Source organism: Corvus brachyrhynchos, unplaced genomic scaffold (genome assembly GCF_000691975.1).
Source record: "Corvus brachyrhynchos isolate BGI_N302 unplaced genomic scaffold, ASM69197v1 scaffold167, whole genome shotgun sequence".
In the NCBI taxonomy this organism is placed as follows: Eukaryota; Metazoa; Chordata; class Aves; order Passeriformes; family Corvidae; genus Corvus; species Corvus brachyrhynchos.
The window spans coordinates 6815435-6842974 of record NW_008239547.1 but is presented as its reverse complement, the minus strand read 5'-3'; the positions used below and the strand labels follow the sequence as shown (position 1 = coordinate 6842974).

The 27540-nt window shown below is 38.1% G+C and overlaps 1 long non-coding RNA gene across 4 annotated transcripts in view; it reads right to left on the bottom strand.

Annotated features, from left to right (window-relative positions):
- Positions 1-1523: 1523 nt before the first annotated feature.
- The window catches only part of LOC108448477, an 82110-nt gene continuing 56093 nt past the window's right edge, over positions 1524-27540 (bottom strand). Inside the window, exons 3-7 of one of the 4 annotated variants that reach the window (XR_001864371.1) lie at positions 7896-8012; positions 7660-7789; positions 5894-6070; positions 4201-4304; positions 1524-3380 (exon numbers count right to left, since the gene is read on the bottom strand). This is a non-coding gene — a long non-coding RNA (uncharacterized LOC108448477). The remainder of the gene's footprint in view (positions 3381-4200; positions 4305-5893; positions 6071-7659; positions 7790-7895; positions 8013-27540) is intronic. The other 3 variants (XR_001864369.1, XR_001864370.1, XR_001864372.1) reach the window with 3 other exon arrangements.

Genomic DNA, 27540 nt, shown 5'->3' with positions numbered 1-27540 from the left:
TATGTCCATGCACCTTTCTTTTAACCTCCACAGCTTACTAAAGAGCAGATTGCTACATCAACAGCTCACTTCACCAAATCTCCCATTGTTTGAAGAAATCTGCATCATGACTTGCAGCAGCTCATTCTAGCCACTGGCTTGCTTTGTCCTAGAGATTGGGTAATTAATTAATGGTCACCCATTCTTACCCATTGCACCATAAGTTCAAAGCACTCGCTGCTGAGGTCTGCCCACACGAAGTGCACACACAGGAGCTGCTGGAATGGCATAACGAACAGCAGGGCCGGGACCAGCCTCATGGGATAAGTTCCACATTTCTGCCTTGGCCACTGCAGGCAGCTGTGACACTTCTGAACCATGCCTGGAGACAGCAGATGACCTTCAGGCCTTGTGGAAGTTGTAGAACTTGAGCCTTACTGCTCTATGCCAAGTAAATTGACTCCCTTACCACTTTATATCAAACCAAATCTAAGACATGACAAAGGGCTAAGAAATCTGGAATAGGAATTAGGGAGGAAGAAAGAAATTAAGGGCGAGTTCTTTGAGCTAGGATTTTGAGTGTTAGCACTAACTTCCAACTCCAGTGGATTTAGACTTCGTTTAAAATGAAGCACCACTCTGCAAAATTTTTACAGTTTTCAGGGATGAGATTGCTTCCTTTGTGCAGATATTTGACTATCACTCCAAAATCTTTCTCATAATTCACTGCTATCACTGTGGGAAAAAAAATTCTGAGCTACATGATGTTGGAAATATTCATCTATTTTGGTTCACAATCTGAAAAATGTAAGTCCATATAGTATTGAAAGCAAAAACAAAAAAAAACCCAAACAAGCCCATTTATTTTTCCCAAACCTTCCAAGTCTTGATGAAGTCTTTGTATTGTGATTTTACGTAACAGGACATCACATCTAAAACAAAATCCAGAAACACAACTTTTCTTCAAAACAGAAAGCATGGTTTTAATCAAAAATTCTCTTTTTCACACACTATTAAAACCACTGTAGGTAATGAGTGAACTGATAGGATGACAAAGTTTCTGGTCCCTGGACAATGTAAGATTATTCAACCCTTATCTCAAGATGGAAAATAATAACTGTTGGGTTTTAAATAACACCACAATTTGATCAAAACTCCCAGGGCACATCAAGTTACACAGGGAAAGGAAACCCTACAATCTTTAAAGATTCAGATGTATAGAACGGGAGCTGTATAGCTCAGAGTCCCTCCTAACTCCTAATCTCACTTATTTCCTCCCGACTTCCATGTTAGAACTTTCCTTTTTTCCTTACCTCCCCGCTCCTACAAAGCATCCCAGATACCCACGTACATACAGAGCATTTATGGCAACAACTCTGTGACTAAGACAAACTGATTAATGTGTAACATGATCTTAAAAAATGCATGTGAAATCTGCAAAAGCATCAGTTGATGAGTAATGAGTACTTTTATTTTGTCCCTTTTTTGCATTGAATGGTCAGTTTATCTAACAAAGAGCATCAGAATAAATCACTTGTATTCTGAAACCCAGATAATTCATCTCGCTAAACAAGAATTATTTGAAATTAAGCAAAGGACTGGAATTCTCCCACCATATGATGGCATGGGATGTACTGTTTAAATATCAGGGCATCCAGGACATTTTGATATGTCATCTGAGGCTATAAAAATGTATCATAAGAAGTAAGCTTCCATCTTAGCAGTCACCAACCAGAAACTTTTTAGGACTCTTCACTGACTTTAGAAGACTGGTGTAGAAATTATTCATTTTGATATCTGGAACTGAAATGTGACTATTTTACAAAATGTAAAACCAAAAAAAATGTGCCATCCTTTGTCATGCCTTTGTTATTTCACCTACCTGCTCATTATCAGAAGAGTAATATTTAAAATCCTAAAGAATCCTTAAAGGGCTCAAAGCATCCTTTAAGAGTGACAGAGATGGGCTTTTATTTGTGCAGTGGTGCATGATGAGTGTTCATATAGGCAACCATGGGTATATTAGAACTACTCATTCAGAAACCTCAGGCATTGGTGTCTTTGGATATTGTCTATGAAGTGCAACTTTAAAAAGAAAAACATGAAGGAACTATCTACAGTTCCAGTCAGCCTGGTAAGATGAACAATATCATGTAAGTTGGGTAGTTATCTCAAAACTTCAGCACTTGCAAACACTAGGTTTCGGAAACCACACTCAGAGTAAAATCTAACATAAATTGCATCTGCATGAAATTGTTCAAGTAATTTTGAACTGACACATTCCTAGTAATTCCCAGCCCAATGTTTTTTTGGAAACAATTAAACAAAACTTGTTTAAAAATAATCTGTTGATGCATTTTTTCCATCTCTTCCAACAAATATTTCCACTCCAGAAGTTTCACCGTGGTTTTTATAATGTATGCTTTTTTTTCACCTGGGTCATTTCTTACCTATGTGAAAGTTCTACTATCTCACTTTCTGCCTTCAACAGTCTGAAAACTTTCGAGAAATCATTAATATTAAGAAGAATGCCAAAGACGATAGTTTTCTCGTCTTTGTTTCTCTTTTCCTCTGGGCCACATAAGAATATTCAAGTCAGCAGAGACAGTGTTGCTCTTTTAAAAACCTGCTGATTTAATATTTAGTAGGTGATGGATTCCACCTCAACAATCAGACTCAGAAATAAAAATAGTCTGAATCCCACTCAGTGCCATCCACAAATCCATAGATAGAAACCCAAAGTATTGTACAGCACAACATTTCCTGCTCAGTAAGCTTGAGACAGGCTGCTGTGATTCCCTATATATACACATATATTCTGAGCTGATACCTGTCAAACCAGCCCCTGGTTAAGTGGCAAGCATAATATAGCTTCCTTTCCCTAGAGGTAACTGTCCTCATTACTGAAGCGAATGAACCCCTAGGTATATCTTTAAAATATTCATCATATGACAGCTGATATTTCAGCCATATTTGGCTGGAATGCTACTTTTTGGGGAACTTAGGACTCCGTAGTCAATTAACCTAATATTTTGGTCACCATCTAATATATCTTTTTAATCATAAATCATTAAACATTTATGTTAGTCTGTAACTTGTTATTTTCCTGTTCAGGACTGAGCAAGACATGCAGACCAGGGTATCTCTTACTGCAGCAATATCCAATAAAACATCTGGACAAGCAAAGCTGAAACTTTACACTTTTCCTCCGCCGGAAAACACCAACTTCTCCAAGGTGAGTCACGTTATCCAGCACGGTTCTGTTTCCTTCACACTTCTCAGAGTCAACACTTCAGGCTGTGCAAACCTCCCTCTGCCAGCAGGTCTCAGGAAGACCATGGGCAGGCAGGGGGAAATAACACAGGGGCCAGAATACTCCACCAGAAATCAGAACAGAGAAGCTATGTACAGAGAGAAAGAGACAAATAGAGCAGCAAGTTATGCACCCCAAACATTTCTATGTTCAAACACCAAACAACGTTTCTCCATTCTTACTTCTTTCTTAAAACAAATACTATGTTTTCCCCTGCCTACTCTTCCCAGTTTTTTCCCTACCTGTTCTTAATTACACCCACAAACTTCTGTAGGTCCTATTCCACATGTCCTTCCACTGTATCTCCTGGCAGCACAAGTGCCTGCTCCCTCTTCACTTTAACCTTCCCCAAGCCTTCCCTGTCCTGTTCCATGCAAGGCACATAAGGCAGGCACACAAATGAGACGAGCCCCACCAATGCAGGGGGAGAGTGTCACCGACATGCAAGGCTGCACAGGAAGTTTACACAGCACTTGCTCAAACTCTGTAAGCCTTCCTGACACCAGCTCAGCATTCCAGCACACCAGCATCATTTTTAAGTGATTTCTCATGTGATTAGTGCTGTCTCTCCATTCCCACGTGCTACTCAGACATTGGTGGCAAAAAAAAATTCATTCTTACTCTCATAAGGATTTGTTTGTCAGCAGAATCCCTCTTTAGTTTTAGTCATTTGCTTTGTTTTAGCCTACTTATCTCATTATGCTGGTCTAATTAAAATCATTTGCTGACAAATATTGTCAGTAATGTAACAGTTGGGTAAATTAACACTGGCTTAACCTTAGCTTTGTTATCAGCTTAACTACACAGCACTGATTGATGAGCATTTTAAAGCAGGAATTCCTTTCTTCAGGTCAAACACAGAGAAGGCAAAGCTGGAGATTTGAATGTGATACATCAACAAGTCTTACCAGAAGAAAGTCAGATACAGTTGTGCAGAAGTCAAACCAAAATCACGGCTCCACAACTTCCCTTTCAAGCTTGGTCATAAAAACAAAGATGCATTTGGCCCAGCCTGTTAAAACAGCAGGAGCAGAGCTTAATATCTTGTTCTAAAATTACTTCTATGAGAGTATATCTTGTAGTCCAATTCTTATTTATTGTTTTGGCATAAATTGAGTATTTCTAGACAACAATTATTCCTACAGACAAAACTTAATTGCAATATTCATCACCATATATGTCTAAATGATAGGGATGCTGAAGTGTTTTACAAGCACATCCAATTTTAATGAAGTGCAAAAGAAGAAATGTTTATTTATGGATTAAAGTACACAAAGATCTGCTGCTCACACTTTCTGAAATACTGACAGCTTTTTTTTTTTTTTTTTAAGAGAGAAAGAGAATGCAAGGGAAGGAAGGCTTCCCATCTTGTACATAGCTGTGGTGAGTGGATCAATGTTCCCAGCAAACAGGCAGAGCTCCTGAGTCTTTTGACACTAGCTGAGATCAGATGATATACAAATGAAGTCTGAAGACAAAGTTGCCTCTAAGAGGTTGCATCTGGTAAAAGGGTGGAGATGTTGTGCTGATAACCCATTACAGCTGCAGGGGGATGTCTCAACATGTCTTGAGAAAGACTGCATATTTCTCTGTTTGGGGCTGAGGTTTGCTACTGTTCAAATTAAGTGACATCATTTTAACACTCCTAAAGAAGAAAAAAAGGTAGACTCCAAACCAGAACAACATCCTGTAGAAAAGTGTGTTCTATTTAGTAGGTTCTTATAAGAAAAAAAAGCATAACTGCGTATCTAAAATTAGCCCCTCTACTGAAGACCTAAATTGAAAACAACTTTAAGAGAAGATCTGAAGGTTTCAGAGCAACATATAAATGTAACAGAACTATGAAAAAAAAAAAATCAAATACAGAGAAAAATCCAGGTTTTGGATAAAAACTTCAGAACAGTCTTCCTCACTTCAGGAATTTGCAGCCACCACCTACTGAAGGAGAGCTGTTGCTGTTGGTCTTCAGAGTGATCTATTAGATGAGGGTGCACAGAAGTATTACCGGGGGAATACCAACCTCCCGGAGATACAGATTCAGCCTGCTTGGAATCAGATATTCGAAAAGAAACTAGAAAACTGTGGCTGTGCATAGACTTGACAGTGCTCCACTGGAACAACCAGAAACCAGGTTTGCACAGGCTCTAGGAAGTTAACTTGCACAAGAAATCCCAACTGTTTAAAAAAACATAATTCGGCTTGGGGAGCAGAGTAAGTGGGAAAAGGGAAATATAACAGACAGATAATCCTTATTGCTCTGACAACCACTGCTATCACTGACCCGCTGTCAAACCATCCAAAGCAAGAAAATATACAATCTGCTGCCATTATTACAGTCCAGTTCTCTATGGATTCAACCACAGGAAGACAGTAAGTCCAGAGTTAGGCCTCAGCTTACACTACATGGACTGAGAAAGAAAAAAAAACACAATTTTTGCTAAGCCCGCTAACAACACGCTGCTGCTCCAACACTCTGCCTCAGGCCATGCAGCCTCAGCTGCACCATCTGCCCTGGAAAGACTCCAGGGAGGAAAGAGGAGTTGAGAGTGTAACAAGTTGGGGATCCAGTGTAACCATGACTGTTCTGTGCTACAAGTTTACCTTAAACCTCACCTCCCCAGTTCCTGCTTCTTGTTCTCAGACACGTACTTTGTTAAATTGTTGGTTTTGATGTGTCTTCCTCTATCCGGACGTCTTCATTACTTGTCGCTCTCTAAGAGCTGGTTTCATATGCCTTCCCAGTGTGTAACCTTCTCGCTGAATTCTAGCGACAGCATCCTGGGTAACAGCATAGTGAAATGCCACTTAAAATTGAGGCATTAGGCACCAGAAATAAAACACAAGTCGAGACTGTTTTTAAGAGCAATAAAACCCCCTCCAAGATCTTGTGACATCAGTTACCAGAAACAGAGATAAAATGCTTTTCCTATTTTCAGCAGCAACATTCCCATTGATTTTAACACTGCAGGATATGCCCCTGTGCACTGAAACAAATCACCTGTATATGAAGGCAGTCAGGAAGAAGTGGCCTCCAGCAAAGCAATTTCTTCTCTTTTGGTTCTGAGGAGTAAAAAGATCTGTCCCTTCAATCTGTATCTCAGTCAAGTCACCCAAAAAGAGATGTAATGTCCTGGATCACACTCTTTTGTTTCCCTTTCCTTGACACCTTACCATGCTTCCCATTTTGTTTATACATTTCCATTTAATTCCTGACATGCGAAAGTTACCAGCTTTATATGAGGCCATAATGCAAAGACTTGTGTGCTTTTTGAAGGTAGACAGTGTTAGCTAAGGAATGAAATCTAGTGGTCTCCTAGGGGGAAGAAGGCAGTATGAATCAGCTGCAGACTTAATGTGCAAACATTTTGGATAACGGATCAGGGAGCAGATTGGGGATGTTTGTATGCAAATCTACAAATTCAGGGGGAGAATGTGACTATTGTGCTGGCAGTGCAACAAGACACACTCGCTTTGTAATGCTCATTCACTAGAGGGAAAAAATAAGAGTGACTGGTGAGCTGCCCTGCCTCAACCTGCACAGCAGAGGAGCTGTGGCTGTCCCCTTGTTACACACTGTACACCCTAACGCCCCTTCTACTGACATCAGAGGCAGCAATTCCCGTGAGGCATCTCCACATCAGGCCAGGAAATGCTCCTGGCAGTGCAGAGACTGTTGTCCTAAAATCCCTCCATGCTCCCAAGCTATACTCATCTCCATCTGACAGGGATGGATCCTGAGGTCTGAGTGTACACCTGAAATATTTTGCTACTGTCTCCATGACATCAATGTCAAATCTTAAATTGCCTTGAGCAGAAGCAGGATAGGAACCTTGCACAGCATCATATGAGTTGCTGAATGACAAATGTACATTACCTGGAAACTGCCTTCAAAACTCATCTTAAAAAGAGACTTTGGAAAATTCTGACATTGTTTTCATCTTTACAGATGGATTTAAAAAGACACCTGAAAATAATTTAGAAAGCTGCCCATGTTTTTTACATAAATATACATTATTTTCTGCTTCTCAATACACAAATCCTGATTATTTCCACTGGTCTTACTGCTCTGCAAGCAAGAACTGCTTCTCTGCTGCTAGCTCATCACATCCCCAAGGTAAAGGCAGGACCTGTTCTTACATGTTGAAAACTAGCACAGAGCACAATTTAATGACCAGAAAAGTACATTACACAGGCAATTGCAAACATTTCAGTACTCAGGATTTTGAAGGGTGTTATTTCTATAGTACAGTTATGTGGAAAGTTTTCTGAAATATTCACATGTATATTTGAATCCATCCTTGTGGCCTGGATGTCCAGCAGATGCATTACAAAATGTGACTTGCAACTCTTTTATTATCAGTGCTTACCACTGCCAAATCCATGTCCTCTGACATATCTGGTAGAATCCCATCATCAGTTCAGGGAATATGAAGTAATACCCAGCAGACTAGAAAGGATACAGGTGTTCAAACACTGCAGGAGACAAAGTCAAATTTCCTAGGCCAGGGAAGAATGTAAGGAGACATGAAGGAGAAGGAATGAGCAAAATGTCCTCTTGCAGGAGATCCATGTGGGCGTGGGCACATCCCTGCCCTTCACTCACAGTCAGTTTGCAGACTGAAGCCACTGTTGCCTCCTTTCTGCTCCTGGAGAGGGATATGCAGCTTCACATGACGTCTGTCAATGAACATCAAACATGCCGTGAGGTTCAGAAAGGTAGCTGCAGGGGGGGAAAAAAAAAGAAGAAAGCAGCATAAAAATACTCTCTCAGAACAGAACAGGTCGGAAGAGCAGTCAGAGGATGCAGACCCAGCCATTCACTGGCAGTTCTTACCCAGTGGTATTTATCCCCTGAGGGCCCTTTGGCAGCTTCTGCTGAAGTGACCCATTTGTTGCAGCCCATATCCAGGGAGCATGACCTGGTGCCATCACACCAGCACCAGCTGAACACGATTTCAGATGTATCATAGAGCAGAAGAGTGAACCAAGCAGGGAGACCTAATTTTTATTGCTTAAAGGGAGAAGACATTAGGAGAAGCTACCTGTAATGACTCTGTCCTCAGCATAAATGGAGGGGTTTACAAGGGCTTTGCTCTCCATAAACATATTTAGAGGGAGAAAGTTACCAGTTTGGCACATTTTGCCAACAGTGTGACCTATTCATATTCCACTGTATTTTTCACAGGTGCAATGTGGAAAAGGCAGACATCTGTCCATGTGAACAAAGACAGTAAGACAGAGATGTCCTGTGACACCACAAGGTACTCCTCAGAAAAACCTATTAGGAGTTTCAGAGGCTGTAAGGAGGAGGAGACCCCCTGCTCACAGCATGCTTGCTTTCCTCTCCTGTGATCATACCAGAACACTGCAGACTGTGTCTATGGCTTTCCATGCATGGAAAAAACAATGCCAAGAACTCTTTTAAGATAACAGTCTCACCAAGTGCAGTCAAGAGCTTAATGAAGGCAGCTTTCACAAATAAAGTGAAGAGCTCTGGACACAATCCAGAAGAGGATGTTGGGAAGCAAATTACTGCACTGACAATAAATTGGGTTTCTATGTCCAAATTTTAAAGTAACTAATTGTATTTTGTGGTTATTTCCCTCTGTAACAGCCAAGAAACATGAAGGGACTCTGCACAGAAAATTATAATAGTTGCTTTACAAAGTGTATCTGAAACTCCCATTTCTCACATTTCCATCCTTATGATTGAGATTCACAGTCCCAAATCCTTCCATTAAATTACTAACCAAAAAATTATGCTATTGCAATTAGTACAAGCAGTACAGCAAAGTCTGTGCAAGTTTAGATGCAATTTAAAAAGTACATTTATTAGTATGTACCAGATGCTTTTTAACTTATCTAATCATCTTAAATAAACAGCATTGGTCAACTACCTATATTTAAAAGCAGTACTGCCCATGACACAAATGGTGGTATCCAGATTATGACAGGCACTGAAATCTGTGAACCAGGTTTCCAGGTTCCTGCAGGTGGAGATCAACACGGCAAGCCAGACACAGCAAAAATCTGCACAGAACACAACCACAGGATGAGGGCAGGTTGGACGGGGCTTTGAGCAACTTGGGGTAGAGGAATATGTCCCTGCCCATGCAGGGAGGGTGGAACTAGATATTCTTTAACATCCCTTGCCACCCAAAATGCTCTATGATTCTATGATTCTATCAGTATCCTTTCGTTTCCTTAGCTGACCTTTTACATCTGTCTATTCCTTTAGGATCTATTGCTTTTAAGGACCACTTTTATTCTACTTTAGGGAAAAACTATTCTTTTCCCTAATGAGAATAATCTGTTGCTACCACTAGTCACCTTTTTAAGAGATGCCTATTCAAAGGCATGATCCAGAGACTCACATTAATCGCATGAAAAAATAGTAATCTCTGGCATACTGCAAATGCACTGAATGCTTGACATTTTTATGATTATGCTAATGTTGTGACATTTGATGTGCTTGTTTTTGAAAAAACATCATGCAATTAAGTTCTCTGAAAGAAAACCAGAAAGAAACAGATCAATCACTGAGAAGGCAGAAAGAATGAAAACTGCTTCTATCATCTTTAGAAACAAATGCCTGCTAGTTGATGGCAAACATTTGAACTAGATATTTCAGATTTTTCAGTTTTACTCTGAAAGTAAAGAGCACTGATAGGGTGACTTTCAATTTTTAGCACAAACAGTGGCTTCACTTTCACCTCTTCTCTCTACCTTTGAAGTATAATGGCATTTGTCATAAAATGACTCTTTCCATCACTGAAAGAATTACAACTCTTAGAAAACTATTACTTCCCCTTAGTCAATTCCAAAATATGCATAACCCAGTTAGGTCATGGAACCTTGCTTTTAACTTCATCCCCTTTTAAAACATGTTGTCTGCCTCAGTTATATCCCAAATTAAAGTAGGAGAGAGATAAGATTTATAAATGCTAATATAAATAATTTCATAATTCCTCTCCCCCACCTACAGATCCGAAAATAAACAGGAAGAACCAGAGAACTAAAAGATGCTCTACTGAAACAGCAGAGTGTTTGATGGCAGGAAGGCTACATGGATCCGAGCTGTGGAGTCAAGAAGAAATACAGAAGAGAAGCAGACACTGGAGGAGAACCACAGGGGGATCCAACTGCTTATTTTTGGTAAAAAGCTACAGAAGACATAAGAAATGGCTAAAGGTTAACTATAGCAATGCTAAGAAGCAAAATCCATCTCCTGAGCCAGATCCTTGGAAGCAGTTGCTCACTGAAAACCTGAAGTTTGCCGGTTTGGCAAGTAGAAGTAAGCAAGTAGATGGACATACTAGAGAAAGTCCACTGAAGGGCCAAGCAAACTTTTGAAGCAAATTAAAAGCACATTCATAACCTCAGGGACTGTATATATTTTAATCTCTTGTTAAAGACAAGTGTTAGTCAGATTGAGTTTAAAAAGAAATCTAACTTGATGGAGATTTAGTACTGATGAAATCAAGAATCACCTTAATTCCAAGAAATTCAATTCCTTATATAATACATAATCAAGGCAATATTAGCAAGCTTAGGAAACTGCAAAAAGAGACTACATAAAGGTGTTTGTTCAAAAAAATTGAACGCATGGTTAATTATTGGCAAATCCTGAGTTAAACTCTGAAAAGGAAATTATAAAGAGGACTAAGCTAGAAAACTATAGGAGCAGTTTCAGCTGTTTTTCCTGAGACAGTGCAAGATAACAAATTTAAGTTAAAGAATTGGTCTGAAATTCAAGGGAAAAAATAAAAAGGGTATTCAAAATCAAGAGGAATGAACCAGCAAAACACAAGGCCTAAGAAAATTATCTTCAGCACACTCAGAGACTCTCACACCTTTTCTGTTCCTCATAAAATGTGTACACCTGAACTTTACTGATGTTCTCAGAATTTGGCTTTTTCCAGATGCATGCATTAATAATGTAGAGCCACTTGACCTACAGAAAGATCTCCTTATATGATTGACATGGCAACAGATGCAGCATTTCTCTAACAGAAGTGACAATTAGTGGGTCCCCCTTTTGCCACCCCTCCAGTATGACATTAACCTTTCCTGAGTTACTTTCCTACAGTGTAAAAGTAAACCCAAAGCTTCCCAGATCAAACACCCTTCTTTTGGGATGTTTTATCTTGGAGACACCTCAATATCCCAAGTGTTTCTGTCCTTGGTCATAGTCTCCAACAGACACTTTCTGCTTCTGCTGGCTGCAAAGTCTTTGAGAAAGCTGGCCCACTGGCTAGTGGTGGTCAGAAGGGAAACAAAATCTGGAGGGAGGGAGTGTTTCTTCCGACTGAACTAAGTGCCTTAGGCAGGTCTATGCCGACATGTGAGCCCAACTACAAAAACACTGCTCACCTGCAGGTATGCACTTAGCAGAAATATACCCCAAAATCTTAAGCTTTTAAGGATGGCAATTAGCTTTTCAGTTCAGACCAGTGTCTCAGCTACATGACCTGTAAAGACCAAGACTAAACCAGACTAAACATATTACAGCCTATTTTATCTAGCTGGGACCAAACTGTCAGTGGTTTGGGTAGATTTCATCTTATTTAATCCCCTGGAGTATAGATGTCTATATCTGAACTAGTTAATCTGTGTGTTTTGGGGTTTTATTGAGTTAATGAAGAAAAACAAGCATTTAAAGGTGATTTATCTGACCTATTTTTGCTGCTCTACACTACAATGAGATCAATCACAACTTAAATTTTGTTAAGTCAAATGACTCAATCTCTGTCTGACTTGATAAATAGAACATAATTATTGGCTTAGAAATTTTGAACACAATGCAATCTTCTGCTGACAATGGAGACAAGACACTGCAGGCTACTAGACTCAGTACACCTAAATTATTCTTCTCCTAGCACTCCACATATACCCTACGATGAAGCTACTTTGTTTTCCACCAGTAAAGAGGACCTTTGGCTTTTTCCATATTAGCTTCCTCGTCTGTTTTTTTTGTAATGCAGAGAAGTAAAATGATATTTTGCTTAAATATTTTCTTCAACCTTTGAGAATCCAAATCAGAAATGGAAGTGTGCCTAAGGCATTCACTCTTGAATATCTGGATGTTACAGGTTCTACTAGGTACAAAAAAAATGGCACATCTGAATCTTGAATTCATTTTCCTAGCCAAGATCTACTAGCAGAAATAAACAGGATCTAACACAGTAGAATATCAGCCTTTAGACCCACCATAAACTGATGTGTTTTTTTAAACCCAAACCTGACTAAATAGGGTGTTTTAAACCCATGCTCATTATAATTAAATGTAATTACAATATCCACAGCTTTAAATTAAGGTTCAATCAGAATTAAAACAGCTTCTGCTAAATTAAATTATTTTAAAGTATAAGTTGAACTAAATAAGAAAAGCATGTAAAAATACCAAAAAAGCCCAAGCTCACAGATATACGTCTTTTCTTTATCAAATGGTATTGTGAAATTGTGAAAATTAATTAATGAAGTAGCCATAATTGTAACAGTAAAGTCAAAGAAGTAAAATTTAAAATAAGACCAATACTTTCCAAACTCTCCAAGATTTTGGTTACTTTTGCATTGCCAGTTCCCTCATTTCAAAGTGCTGAATTCACAACCATGAAAAGTAATGACAGCTGGGGTTACCTAGCATCTCTGAATACCAGATCCAGAGCACCACACCTCCAAATTTAGAAACTCCTTTTGACAATATTTGCCAACACAGTTTCCTGCTATAATATGCAACTCCTTAAACTACTCACAAGTCATTTCTTAGACCAAAGAGATCAAACCTCATTTCCACCAAACACTGAGGGAGTCCTGACACTGATTGCAATGAGTGCAATTCCTTTTTCTGCAAAAAGAAGTGGAGGGGGTGTATATGAAGTTATTTGTTGGATTTCTTATAAGGAGCCTTCCTTACCTTTGAGTCATTCTATAGTAAATACCATATCATTGCTCAATTGTATGGAAATGGTGATTAGTGGTTCTGCAAATGTTTTGTTTAGGATTTGCATTTTCTCATCAAAGGGTAATTCTCTGCCTTCATATGCTGTCAGCCTCTTTCAGATGAGACAGCTCAGCACAGAGATGCTCAAATATATCAGGAAGAGAAGGAAACATATTAAACCACAAAAAAATGTACAAGCTAAACACAGAGACTCTGAGTTCAACCACAAGGGCTTGGAAATCAAGGGAGTTGTGGCAAAATATTTTGGGTTGCCCTAAAATTTAAGCTACTTGCTTTAAAGAGAAATTTCAGAGACTAAGGCAGAATGAAAAGCAGCAGGGAATTTTAGCTTCTGCTCCCAATTTCTGACTTCAAAATCTTTTTACTTTATTTTACAAGTGAAACTTTGGGGGTTCTGTGTAGTTTAAACAGCTGTCCAAAACATGTGCTGTAGACCCTCAGCCATGAGGAAGCAGTTGATAATGGGGAAGGGATAATAGTGTGGAGCCACCATCCATTTCAGAGATATCCTAAGATATCCCTGGGTTTTGATAGGTCTCTCCCACCATACTGGTGTGGTCAAGGAGCTCCAAGCTCATTTGCATTGTGATGATAATGCTGAACAGAATTTTCTGTACCCAAAACCAAAAGACAGTTCTTTGGGTTGCACTGATTTTGTTAAGAGGGATTTCACACGCATTTACTGCTGGCTGTCACCATAATGCTACGATAAGAAATATCTACTTATAATGCTTTTTACCCTTACTGCAACAAAACAAAATGCTACTTTTCCTTCAGCATGTCCAAAACTGTAAACCTGCAACAACTCATCACATCCTTTGTATACACATTTAATCAAACTACTTCAAATATGTATTGTGTAGCCAGTATGATCATAACAACAGTTTGAAATTAATGGACCTTAACTGCCTTTAATTCTAATTTCACACCACTGCCAGTGTGAAATAGCCCTACAATTGAAGAAGCAGGTGTCCATACAGAATAGAAAGAGGGCTGAGCCACAGACTGTGGATATGGGACACTTCTGATTTGAAAAAATCCATGCAGAGCCCATTGCTTACTTAGGCATGCAGTACAGTAACATAAACAGTATACATCTGACAAATGTTGGTCTGTCTTTGTAGAAGTCAAGGCTTCAGTTTTGTGATTTACAATGTATAAAAAACTTTGATGAATCTAACAATTAAACTAGATTATTTATTGTTTTTTTCTATAAAAGGATTTTCTTGACCGCTGTCTCTAGATGTTGGCATCCTATACACAAAATATAATATAAGCAATCATTGTGTTTCTTACAATGTTCTTTAAAGATAGAGGACAAGTTTACAGAATGCTGAATTTTCTAGTACCAGATCTAAGTCTGAGAACACCAGAAAGAGCATCATTTGGAACTAAATGGAATGTAAATTTACAGTTTTAGGATACCTGTCCATTAGGCGTGAGGTAAACTCATTCCACTACACAAATCTGAAGTAATAACATCCTTAGCCAGACTAAAACTAGCAGCCCCACATGGCATATTCTTCTTTGTAAGGTTTTCATTTCTACTCAAGACTTGGGCATCCATTTTATTTCACATGATCAATAATGGCTGCTCAAACAACATAGTCTACTGATACAGCCTTCATTCGGTCTGTCACTGGATTCACTGCCCATGAAAGTCTGGAAAACAAATACAAGCACTCATTCAGAACCACAGAATGGTTGAGGTTGGAAGGAACATCTTGAGGTCATCCAGTCTAACCCCACTGCTCAAGCAGGGTCACCTATAGAGAGTTGCCCAGGCCCATGACTAGATAGTTTTTTCATATCTTCGGGGAGGGAGACTCCACATGTTCTCTGAGCATCCTGTGCCAGTACTCAGCCACCTGCAAAGTGAAAAAGTGTTTCCTCATGTTCAAAAGGAAACTCCTGCTTCAGGAGCCCATTGCTTCTTGTCTTGTTATTGGGCACCACTGAAAAGAGGCTGGCACCCTCTTTGCACCTTTCCTTTATATATTTAGCAATATGGATAAGAGCCTCTTTGAACCTTTTATTCCCTAGACTAAACAGTTCCAGCTCCATTCAGCCTTTTCTCACAGGAGAGATGCTCAAGTCCCTTATTAACCTTCAGTGGACTCTCTCTGGTATGTCCATGTGTCTCTTCACACTAAATCAACAAGTTATGGCTTGGGAGGCCACAACTGGACACAGCAATCTAGAGTGACCTTGTCAGTACTTCAGAAGTTGGAAGGATCTCCTCCCTTGACCAGCTGAAAACACTTCTCCTAATACAGCCCAGGATACATTTAGCCTTTGCTGCAAGGGCACACCCATAGCTCATGACAACTTAGCATCCATTAGGACACCGGGTTGTTTTCTGTAAAGTTTCTTTCCAGCTAGTTAGCCCCCAGCCTATGCTGGTGCATGGGGTTGTTTGCCTGCAGGTGCAGGGCCTGTCACTGCTCCTTGTCCACCTCTGTAAAGTTCTTGTCAGCAGTCAAGTCAGGTCATTTCTCCAGCCTATCCAGATCCCTGCGGATGGCAGCACCACCCTTTGATGTATCAGAAGATAATCTTGTGCCTGAAGTGTAAAACTTGGGACTGCTTCCCCATCATTTTTTCCAGCATCTACAACTACAAAGCCTCTTCAGGTGAGTTACCAGACCTTTCCTTCTTGGGGCAAGGGATTCCCAGGTTCACCAGGTACACCTGCTAAGTTCTGTGCTGACTCCAACAGCACAAGGGACAGCTGGAGTTTACAGATAACCTTTTTATTAGGCAAATTACATTCCTCATTAGAATGACATAGTTAAAGCACTGAAGTAAAAAAGGATTGTGCCTCACACTGACATGTTGACAGCAATTTCTCTTCTATCAAAACAAGCATCATAAAGACAGATTCTTTCTCATAAGTACCAGCAATTTTTGAAGAGAAAACAAAAAGCAATATTTGAACAAGGGGAAAAAGGTAGATTTATGAGAAAAACAAGGAGCTTTTTCCTATGGAAAAAGACTAGTGTCACAAGGTTCAAATATTTTAAAATATTAAATTTGTTGCCAGATTGAAATTTTCTATAAAAATATTATTCCAGGGAATTGATTAAACCCCTTGCCAAATGGTAACATATACATAAAAAAGGGAAATCTTTGATTTTTGCTAACAAACAAACAAAAAGAAAGTTGCTTAATACCCCTCTGAGGCTTACTCCACCTATTCTTTATAGCTTTTCATTAAATTCCATTAACTCATGATCAAATCTTGAGTTATATTTAAGTTTATTGAATTCAAGAATGATTCCAACAGCACCAGACTAATGAGAGGATCAGGCCCTAAGAGTTGCTTGTATAAATATTGTCATGCCTCTATATAGCAACTTTTTCTTCAGTTTTTAACATTATTACATTTAAGTAGGAGGGCTCTTGCAGGCTGCATATTCCTCACTCATCACTTCCACTTTGCAAAACATGTGTTTAATAGGGCTGTGATCAAAATCAATTTTACAAGTTTGCCTGGGTATGGTAAGCAAAGAGCTTTTGGACTACAGTGGAGCGAATGACTACAATACATCAGTCTGCAAATGGGGCTCCAAAAGTGGAAAGACAGCCAAATACTCAAAGGACCATCAAAATTAACAGTGCCCCAAAGAGAAGCTTTTATGATCTCTAGAGGAGACACTGTATTAAGGCAAATTGAATTAATCCCAAATTTATTTAACAAGGCTGGAGTGATATGATTCTTTTACTGTTTAATTCACAGCTATTAATCATTAAACACATTTTAGACAACCATCAGATATTCATTTTACATGCAATAACATTTTTATTGAAGTTAACATAATAGTACATCTTAAGAATTCTTTTGAAAATGTTCCCTTAGGAAAAAAAATTATCTGCAAAGTAAAGACACAAATTGTATGCCTCATGAGTTAGCCAATTTTGTAAATAGGTGAACATATATCATTATGACACTATTCTAATGCCACACATATCCTCTGCTTTAATATGCATAGTAAATTATTTGCCCGGGTTTATTTTATGAATATTGCTGATTTACTCATCCTGGACAGGTCAAAAGAGGAACTACAGAGATTGTAAGCTACTGTTTTACAGCTATCATTTTCTTTTCTGTTTTGAGAAAGAATTTTTCAGACTGGATTTTCTGCTCCCCTAAGATCCTCTTTGACTTCAAAGAAACTCCTCCCAGAAAAATTACTTTGGCCCTAACCCTGAAAGCTGATCTGTATCAATAGACATCCACAATATCCCACTGAACTCAGTGGAGCTCAATATGAAGATATGTGAAGGTTTTGTTGATTTAGTGTTAAGAGAAAAGTCACAGGTTTCCAAGGTAAGGCCTGTACTTCCATGTACAGTGATTAACTGGCTCATGTTTAGCTGCAAGTCACACCAGCCTACTTTCCTAATGAAATGTAGCAGGAATTCAATAAGAATAATAAAATTGTTTCAAATTCTCAAAGTTTCTTTTCTGTCCTGAAAATATATTCATTTCAGTGACTTTCTGACAATTTTGCTTATAAAAAGATTTCAAAATTACTTTATGGAAGTAGATTTTTTTGTAAGCCCTTTTTCTCTAAATCACCCAATTCTGTTACACAAAAAGGAATAGCCCCACTTTGTAGTTTGAGTAAAAATTTGTGTTCTTCTAGTAATAAACTCATTGATCAGAACAGTGAAGATTAATTGCATGTCACTGTCCTGAGATGATTCTTCACAAAATTCTACCCAAGTTTGAAAGTCTCCTTTGGCAGAAATTTAATAAACCTATAGCCACAAAAAAACCTCAATTTTTTCAAAGACTTTAACAAGCTGCTTGTAATTTTTTTCTGGTTTATTGAAGGAAAGGGAGTCAAGAGGAAAATTCCAATAAAACTGTATGTAAGCCAAAGGTTTGTTTATGTTTGTATGGATTAGCATTCACACGTTTCCTGTTACTAGACTTCCTATTAGCAATGTTTAACTTTAACCACATATCCTGGGTTAAGGAATAGCTCCTGAAATCAATTTCCTGATTAGGCTAAGAAAGGTCAAAGAGTAATTTTGAAGCCACATGATTAAGCTACCAGCATCTACTGCATAGCCTTGTTTTAGCATATAAAGTTACTGCAAATATTAGCTAAAGGAGGTGGCACACTCTTGTGAGTACACAAAACTGTAGAGGAAAAATAATCCCAGAGTCTTATTCACTCAAAGTGAAATTTACTCTCTCCACATGCACACATAGAATACACATCAGTGGAGACATCTCTCAGTTATGGTGAGGCCAACCTGGCAACCTCTTAACATGTTCATAATTTTAAACATGGCTGTGTGACCACTGCCAGAGCTCAACTTCCAGCCAAGAAACTTCCTGCTGTACATCCCATCACAGACTTCCTTCATACACTTGCTACAGACCTTAAAGAAGAAACAAGGTTTATGGTAATATAAGAATCCACAAACTTATATTTATCATATTCTGGAGCAAAAAGCACAGTGATTTCTGCTTCCTTAGGAAAAAAAAAAACATCCAACAGATGGATGATGAATTTGCAAACAACTCTGCAGCAGATACTGCTGTGGTACCAAATCAGCAGAAAGTAATGCATCAGTATTTTTTCTGTTTAAATACAAATGTGAACAATCTTCTGCCCAAACACCTCAGATAAGAAATATCTGAAAAAGTTTGTGAAGCTTCCTCCTGGAGGGATTCTTGTTGCCGGCAGTAAAATTGATTCTTTTTTAATAGGGGCATGAGTAATGACAGCCTATTGACACATCTCAATAGCAATGAGGAACTCTAGAGTTAAAGTTGGTTGTCTGGATTCATTCTCACTGCAGAGCATTGCCCTTTTCTGCTGAGTTCTCATCTACAAATTTTTTCACTCTTATTCAGTTTTGGTAACTTGATAGAATAGAAGATGACAGTCAAATGAATGAAATCCCATGTTCTGACATCATCATTTTCTTTTAGATCTGTGAGACAGGCAATGGGATTTAGTGAGCAACATTGGATTTAGTGAAGATAGTGTTGGTATTTAGTTATCTCATTACAACTACAGGAGATTTAATAGAGGGCTCACAAGTAATTAAGCAACTTGGATTGCAAGTCATAGTTTTAAAAATAAGACTTGGTTTGACCCAAGGCCTACCATTGCTAATACAAATCACTACTCTGTTGGGCATTCCTCTCTGTCTAACACTATCATTTATGTTTATGTCAGTATGGCAGCATTTTACACTAGTTTTGCACAGGGAAGGCCTCTGGATAAGATGCAAGATAGTGGAGACAATCAGTCATCAGTCTTTACTCAGGATTTCCTGACTGCATGTGAACAATAACAAAATCTACCTCTTTTTCTTTTGTAAAAACTAATGCATTTCAATATATATATATAAATAGAGAACATCTGTTTCTTACACTCAAATCTAGTTAAATTCCAGTCACAAGAAACTGGCTCAATTTTTACATTTAGGCTGTTTGCAAGACATAATTTTTATTAACCCTTCATAGTAATTTAGCCTTCACTGCTCATACACAAAACAAATACAAGTGAATGCACATGAGCATTTGTGGACTTCATTCATTTGTGGACTTAACATTTAGAATTAACTTTTCCAGCCACGTGACCGGTTCTACCAGCCAGACAATACAACTTTTGTTCTCTAACTGGATTTCTTAAACTTTGTAAGAAACAGCATAGCACTTGAAAAACATGTTCCAGCATCCTATAAAAACAATGAAGATTACCTGAGAAATAACAACTTTGAACAGAAATAACAATCTAATGACTTTTGTTATATTTAAAGAAATCTTCTCTTTCTTTTTTCTTTTTTTTTTTTTTTCTCCAGAGGGATACTTCTGCCTGGCTAAAGGTATCCTTTTCAGATTTTAAAATACTCTCTTTCTTTCCTAACATGCAGTGAGCAGGGGAGAAGGATTTCTCTTGTCACATTTAAACCAACTCATCACTACAAAAGCAGCTTTCCTGTCTGCCCAGGAGCTGCCGCGTTGCTGACCTCTCCTCCTTTTTCTCCACATGTCCCCTGACTTACTTTGGGCTTTTTCTGGTCAGCAGCTTTGACATTTTACCAGCTGATTTTGGTTATCTGAAAACATAAAATTCTAGGACCGTTTACATTTTAAATTGTAAACTCTTTTGTAGAACATGTGCTGACCTTTCAGCAGCTCATGCTCCTCTGATGTAAATCCTCCTGTCTCAATACCTACATTGCAGGTACAGATTCCCTGTATTCTCCAGTTGAAATACAGCAAGGTCTATTGTGATACATGAAGGGACGAGACCCACCAGCAAGAAAATCTAAGGTTTTATTCAGAAGCGTCAGTGTATATATATATAGATAGATAGATAGATATAGATATAGATATATAAAATTCTACTCCTAAGAGCTTTTTTTTGGTTACAACACACAGGCTTAATCACAGTTCCACAATAAATCAGCCCTCTTGACATCTTCTATTGTTCTCTTCAAAGCCACAGCTAGCAGAGTGCGAAGTGTGTACTTTTCCAAGTTTCTTCATGGAATAGAGGAGATGGTGTGCTGTTCTGTGTTGATGTCAGCACTCGTTCATTCAGTTCTGTCTCAGGTACACACTGTCCAGGGATGCTGCTGCTGCTGTCGGCACTGCTGCTGTTGCTTTCTGTTTAACTCTTTCCTTACACCAACACCTGTTACCCCAACAGTCTATGGCCAAGGAATCTCACTTTCTACAGTGCGTTTTCCCTATTCTTTTTCTTATTATTGGGAGTGTTTGTGCTGTGGCACCTGGAAAAATCACTGCGTTTTCAGTCTTTTGTTTCCTTACTGCTTATAATACCTGCATACAGGTACAGAATTACTGCGTAAATCACCTTGATAAAAACACAGTTTTTGGCAGCCAAACTCATTGATGTTCTGTGCCATGTGTCTAGTGGTTGTGTAAGTATTCTACTAGTTCTGAACCTGCAACCCAATAAATGAACATAACTATTTTGATGGTAACATTTCTGTTTTAGGGGTTTTTTTCTGCCTTTTTGGTAACGGAGCGTTGAATAACACAAGTTCAGTCATATAGAAATATTTCACACCTCTCAACTCTATTTCTTTGTAATCCCAGACAAATGGCCACTGCTCATGAATGGTGGGACTCTCCACCTCATGGGCAGTGAGGTAGATTATCTGTTTCTCTCTGGTGAGGAGAAATACTGCACACTTTCAGCATTGATGGAAAAAGTGTCAGTGCCCTTGTTTTAAATGACAGTAGAGCAACTAAAGTATAGAATCAGATCCTGGGAGATTTGGGTAATATATTCTCCTGAGATAAAAGGTGTTCATCCCCTATTTTCAAAGAAAGTGCCCTAACCACTAAATTAAAGCTTGATCAAAGTACCCTAGTATGGCTCTGCACTGCATCACAGAGGAATACATGAACATCCACTGGATTCATCTAGAACCTGAGTCTGACTTTATTTTCCTATTGGAAATGAAGGGAGAAATCTGGCCTGTGGTTAGATATCACTATTCAAGATTTCTTAGAATATACAGCAACTATACTCCTCCTTAATTGCTGTCTACTTCTGTCAAGATAATACCACAGTAACTCCAATGAAGTTACGGCACTTACAGTAGTACAGCTGATAGCAAAACTTGGTTCGATATCCTCAAACATAAATGGATATTTTATCTGTTTAGTGCATGCTGTCTCTTTTATTGAAACTGAAACAGTGAGACAAAAGTCATCCTGAAGAGACCAAAAGAAACTTAAACATGTATTTTTTTCTAAGCATATGAATATTTTATGGTTTATGGTTTCCATAGTACTAATTTACTTTGTTTGTTCAACATTCTGAATTGTCAGAATAGGCATTAGACAGAGCAACAACAGAAAAATGGAAAATAAGTCAGTAACAAATGGAGTTCTTACATTTTTCTTTGGGACGCAGACATGAGGATGTACACACTATCAACACTTTGCAAATAACATACTAATCATTCACGTGTCCCAAACTTAAACCAGGACTTTAACACTCCCAGAAAGTATTTAATACACTTCTAAATAATTCTAAAATTATTCTGGTCACATTTAAATGTAGAAAAGCCTCAATAAAAATAATCATAGAAGAAGAAGACAAACCAGGTATATTTTGAAAGGAAACAGTGTGTATTCCGTACAGTCAGTTTATCAGACTAGCAAGTTTCTTACTAATATCTACAGTCAGATATTTTCAATTCACTTATTTGTGCAATCAGTTTTAGAAAAGGTTAAATGTTATGAGGGATTTCTTTAAAATCTGTATTAATAATATTTCCTCCCTTTATCATTCTTTATTCATCAGAATTAAAACCCTATTTGTATTTAGCATTTTGGTATTGGTTTTAAATGTATCACAATTTGCTTCTTCCTCTTAGGTAATGACAAGGTAGGAAACAGCAAAGACAGACTTGCTTGGGAAATGCACAATATTTTTGACTGTGTTTTACAAACTCTGTGCTGTGTTCCAGTGAAAAACAAACAGAAATATTTAAATTACTTCATTGCCTCTCTAGGCTCTACCTAAACTCTTCCTTAAGTCCCACTCAAACTGAAAGCTTCCTTTGTTATCCTGGTCTACAGCACCTGAATGGTGCCAAACAAAACTAATTCAGAGCTCTTAGCAAAAGAGTTTCTTTCTCTGACTCCTCCTCAATATCAGATAGAGAAAAAAATTAGTCTTTTTCTTTTCTCTCAGTATTAACTAACAGCAGAGAAAACAAAAACATCATCTCCCTCACGTACACTCATCTTCCTCCTTTTTAATTTCTTTTGAGTCTCTTTGATTTCTCATGTTTATTATTCACCTACTTAAAGATGTTACCCTTGATGGTATGAAGTGGTTTTACATGGAATCCTTGTAATGCACCAACTCATAACTATAATGTAGGCTAAAAGGTGCTACCCAAATTGCTGTGGTTTCAAAATTTACAAAAAGAATGTATTTCCTAGAGCAATCTAACCTCTCCTTTTACTACAACAACAAAGTAAACCCATTAGGAAGACTGTGAGTTTGAGCAATTAATTACACACTTAATAATATTTTATAGTTTTCTAAATACTTTAAAGTCCTTTCCAAACATTATGATTCAGTTCCTGCTACCACTCCTCATGCAGACTAGGAAAATTAATGGTATTACTCCAAAAGCAAATTTCATTTAGGTTCTGGGAAAATTTGGGGTTTGATTCAGGTTTTTTTCTAAGAATTCAATGAACCCTGACTGTATGCATTTTGCAGAATGGGAAATGGAAACTCAGACACTAGAGAACTTCATGTAACACAACAGTGGAAAGACAAGATTATTCTTTTAAAAATAAAGTTTTTGCTCTTAAGTATCTCACACAGGTGAAGTGTTCCAAAGGCACAAAATGTGGTCAGCCACTAAATCATTATGGAAAACCTCAGAGCTGTATCCTACCTCACATTTTGTTTCTTTTTTTCTTCTTGTTATGTTACTGCACCGTAAGAACATAAAGAATGGATAACTAACTATTGCTCAGAGTTTCATATTTATTGCATAACCAAAGCCATAATCACATCAAAAAGTTACAGAATTAGAAGAGTATAATCATAATAGCTGAAAATCTTAAACATGTCAAGCATACCACTGATGTGACAAAGACCTTAGCAGCTACTCAAATCACATGGTTTGCAAAGGCATCCTTTCTCAAACAAAATAATTACAATTTACATTCAAAGTTTAAAACAGAAGACAATGACAAATACCAGTTCTGTTATACCTGAGTTAGAATTTTAAAATTATGAGGCAAATATTCATGACTTAAAGATGTTGAGTCTGAGAGTATGAACTACTAAGTGAATGTTTAATAAAGCCAGGTACAAATTAAAAAGCTCAATATGTATTTCTCAATTCTGCACAGAAATCCTCAGTTTGGTGGTTGGAATCACATCAAATCAAACTTTTACTAGGTTTCAAAAAACCCTGCATATATTCATGGTTTCCAGAGGCTAGTCAAGAGCTTGAAATATTGGTCTTGACTATCCAGTCAAGACCAATTCTTTCCACAGGAAAGTAATTCTCAGAGGAAATTATTTGTCACGCTACTTCCAATCTAAAGATCTAAACACAGTCTTTCCTCTAGCCTTTGGCACAACCCATAATAATTGGACCATGGGAGAGAGCGACAAAAAAGTGGATCCATAAGATGCATGCCAAATATCACTACCTGCTCAATCATTTGCTTTCTCACCTTTCCTCCCCATCAGGAATAATCAGTAGCTGAAGTATTAAATGACATGTCGTAGTCATTCACTGATGGAGGAGCAAGACAGAATGACATATTCTGCTGATCATTTATAGCTATTGGTTGTTATATGATACTGACTTGCAATACATAGCCTTGTTTGAATTTCAGATGAGCAGATGGCCAGATGGATTAGCCTGTAAAATTAATATTCCAAACCCATACACAGCAGGACTTTGTATGGGAACTAACTGCTTCAAAAATCCATGAAGTCAGTTTAGTGGATTTTATTTTTCAAGCCTCATTTATTATTTCCTACACAAATACTGAAACCTGTAACAGCAAAAGGCAATACTGGAACACTTTGGTATTTTGGTGCCATGGCTTCCTTGAATATTTCTTTCACCATTCCAGGAGAACCCATTTCCAATGCACACTTGGTAAAAAGACCAAAATTCATTTATCTAGCTTACATTGAAATATTTGCGTAAACCTACAATGAGGTGCACAGTACATGGAATCTAGAGATATTTAGGTACCTATTTTTGGCAACAGGCTTTAGCAACAGTATTGAAGTTATTCCCAAAACCAGTTCTCTGTGCTTTTCAGGCCTCTCCCTGTGTAGGACTGTATGTGCACAGGCATCTGGCAGATGTCATCTTCAGTTCCCCAAATGACCAAAGCACAGACCTGCTGAAACAGGAAGGAGTGACCCACTTGCTGGTGATCATAGTGACAGAGGGTACAGTTAGAAACCGCAGTCTTGAAGAAGGGGACAAGATCCAGCTAAAAAACCTGTATTTTTTATGTCCCCTGGATCTTTCTGAAAAGCTTACCTCAACTGCAATTAGTCTGTCTTGACCTCTGACCCACTGCAGAGGAACATAATACAAGTCTTGAGGGAAACTTCTGTATTTTAAAGCTACCAACTTGATTACTATTGATTACCTACTTGCCTCAATGGTAATTTCCTTTCGTCAGTAACATTTCTGCCTGACTGCTCCTTCTGGGAATTGGGTTTTCTGTTATATTCCTCTTTTTTCTCCAAACTGATTTAAAGAAATATATTTTGGTTATTGTTTTGGGTCAAGCAAGGGAGGTAATAGAAGGGAAGAGCTCAGCTCTAATCATAGTAGGAACTTATTAAAGAAATCTCTCATTGTTCCAGGGTAACCATAAAGGTAACTCTGCTATTGAAAATTAGACTGTCTCATGAGGTATGTTTTCCTTTCCCCCTTTGATGGGGGAAAAACATAATAATTTAAAATAAATAATATATGAGCCATTAGAATACTTCCATATAGTTACAATCTCGCTACTTAATGTGAAAACTGAAGGGATTCCTGCAGTTAAATTACTGTGTGGTCAAAAACTAAGTTTAGGGCTGACTCTCAAATATGATGACCCAGCTGAGTGGCTCAGAAACAATGACGTTGGGCCTCCAAGTGGCGGATGAGGCTTTTGTTTTATTTGTTTGACAGTAAAAATCTTGGCTGTTGCTTAGCAGCCACAGAGACAGAGGCGTTTCCAGACAAAATAAACTACACTGCAGCAGGTAAACCTTTCACAGCAATTACCAAATGGAAATGAGATCTGATCACTGCAAAGCAACCCAACTACTTTGTTTCCTGCAGATGTTTTAAGCACACAAACGACAATTTGGGATTTCTCGATGCCAGTGTGAGAAGGCTTCATATGCTAAAAAAAAAAATACACTGATTTTGGAAAATGGTATGCTGAGAGTCCTAGAAGCAGAGACCAAAGTTTTCAAACTTCTGTCAGCTGTTAAATCCATATCTAAATAACACGTTAAATAACTAGATTTTCTCTCAGAGACAATGAACACGTAAAACTGTTGGTTCCAGGGAATTTTCGTGTGTCCTAGGAGCATTGCACTCATCCAGAACTGAAATACAAATAACAGAGCACCAGACTGAAAAGCTTTTGTGGATGTTTTAACTTGATATTAATTCTGATAAGCCTTATTTCTACATTTGCTGTCACAAAAGCATCCCCACATCCTGAGTTCTCCAGCCAAGACTCGCGCATGTCACCTACCCCTGTATGCTTCATTTCCACACAAAGTCTTCGGCTTTCACAGGACTCACCTCCTATACCAAAAAAAAAGGAAATGCCAAAGCTACTCTTGCATATCACAGCTGTACAGCTCTAAGGCAGGTATTTCACTGAGAAAGCAGCACTTGGCCTCAGTGAGCAAACAGAAAGGGCCGAATTCTGCTCTCATTACCCTGGGGCATTCCACCACAAGGAGGAATCTGCATGTGAATAACCCTAGAGAAGAAATGTGTTTCCAGACACTTGAGCTTAAAGACTAAAAAAATGCTGTTGTGAATTCTGTCATCTTATATTTTCATTGGCGGGTTTTTGGGGGTGGGTTTTGTTGTGGGATGTTTTTTTTTTTACTCTCAGAGTTGATCCACGGGGCATTGTTATTATGTTGCTGTCTCACCTTTCAGTTGACAGACAGACTTCCTGCTGGAGAGACATTATTATTTAACCGGATCCACTCATCCTGCCACTGATTTGTTTTACTTTTGTTCCTGGCAAAGAACATCAAATCTAGCTAATGTTTCTTTTCTCATTTGGGCAAGTCCTTCAGAACACTTTAGTAAATTAACCCTATGTAGTTCACTTAGTAAACACAGGATCTCCTGAAAGGATTTATAAAACTAAATTACTTTAGAATTTCCAGACAATCTTTGTTTTTCTTTCATTTTGTCTGACACAAGCTTAAGAAAAGACTCAGGAAGCAAATGTGAATGTTTAAGTCCTCAGCAAATAGAAATTCTAAGCACAGCATGAGAGAATCAAAGCAAAAAGGAGAGGTTTTAATAAACAATATAGATGAAGACATGCCAACTCTGTTTCTGAAGTAGAAGTATTATCAATGAATATGAAATAGTCTCTTTTAATTATATTAATCTTTTCTAGCTAAGGTTACCCTTTAGACATTGTAATCCCTCTGGAAATTCACATCTTCAATTTGACCGCAATCAAATTTTCATTCATTGAGTTTAGGATGCATGTACTTATACTTGTGCATAA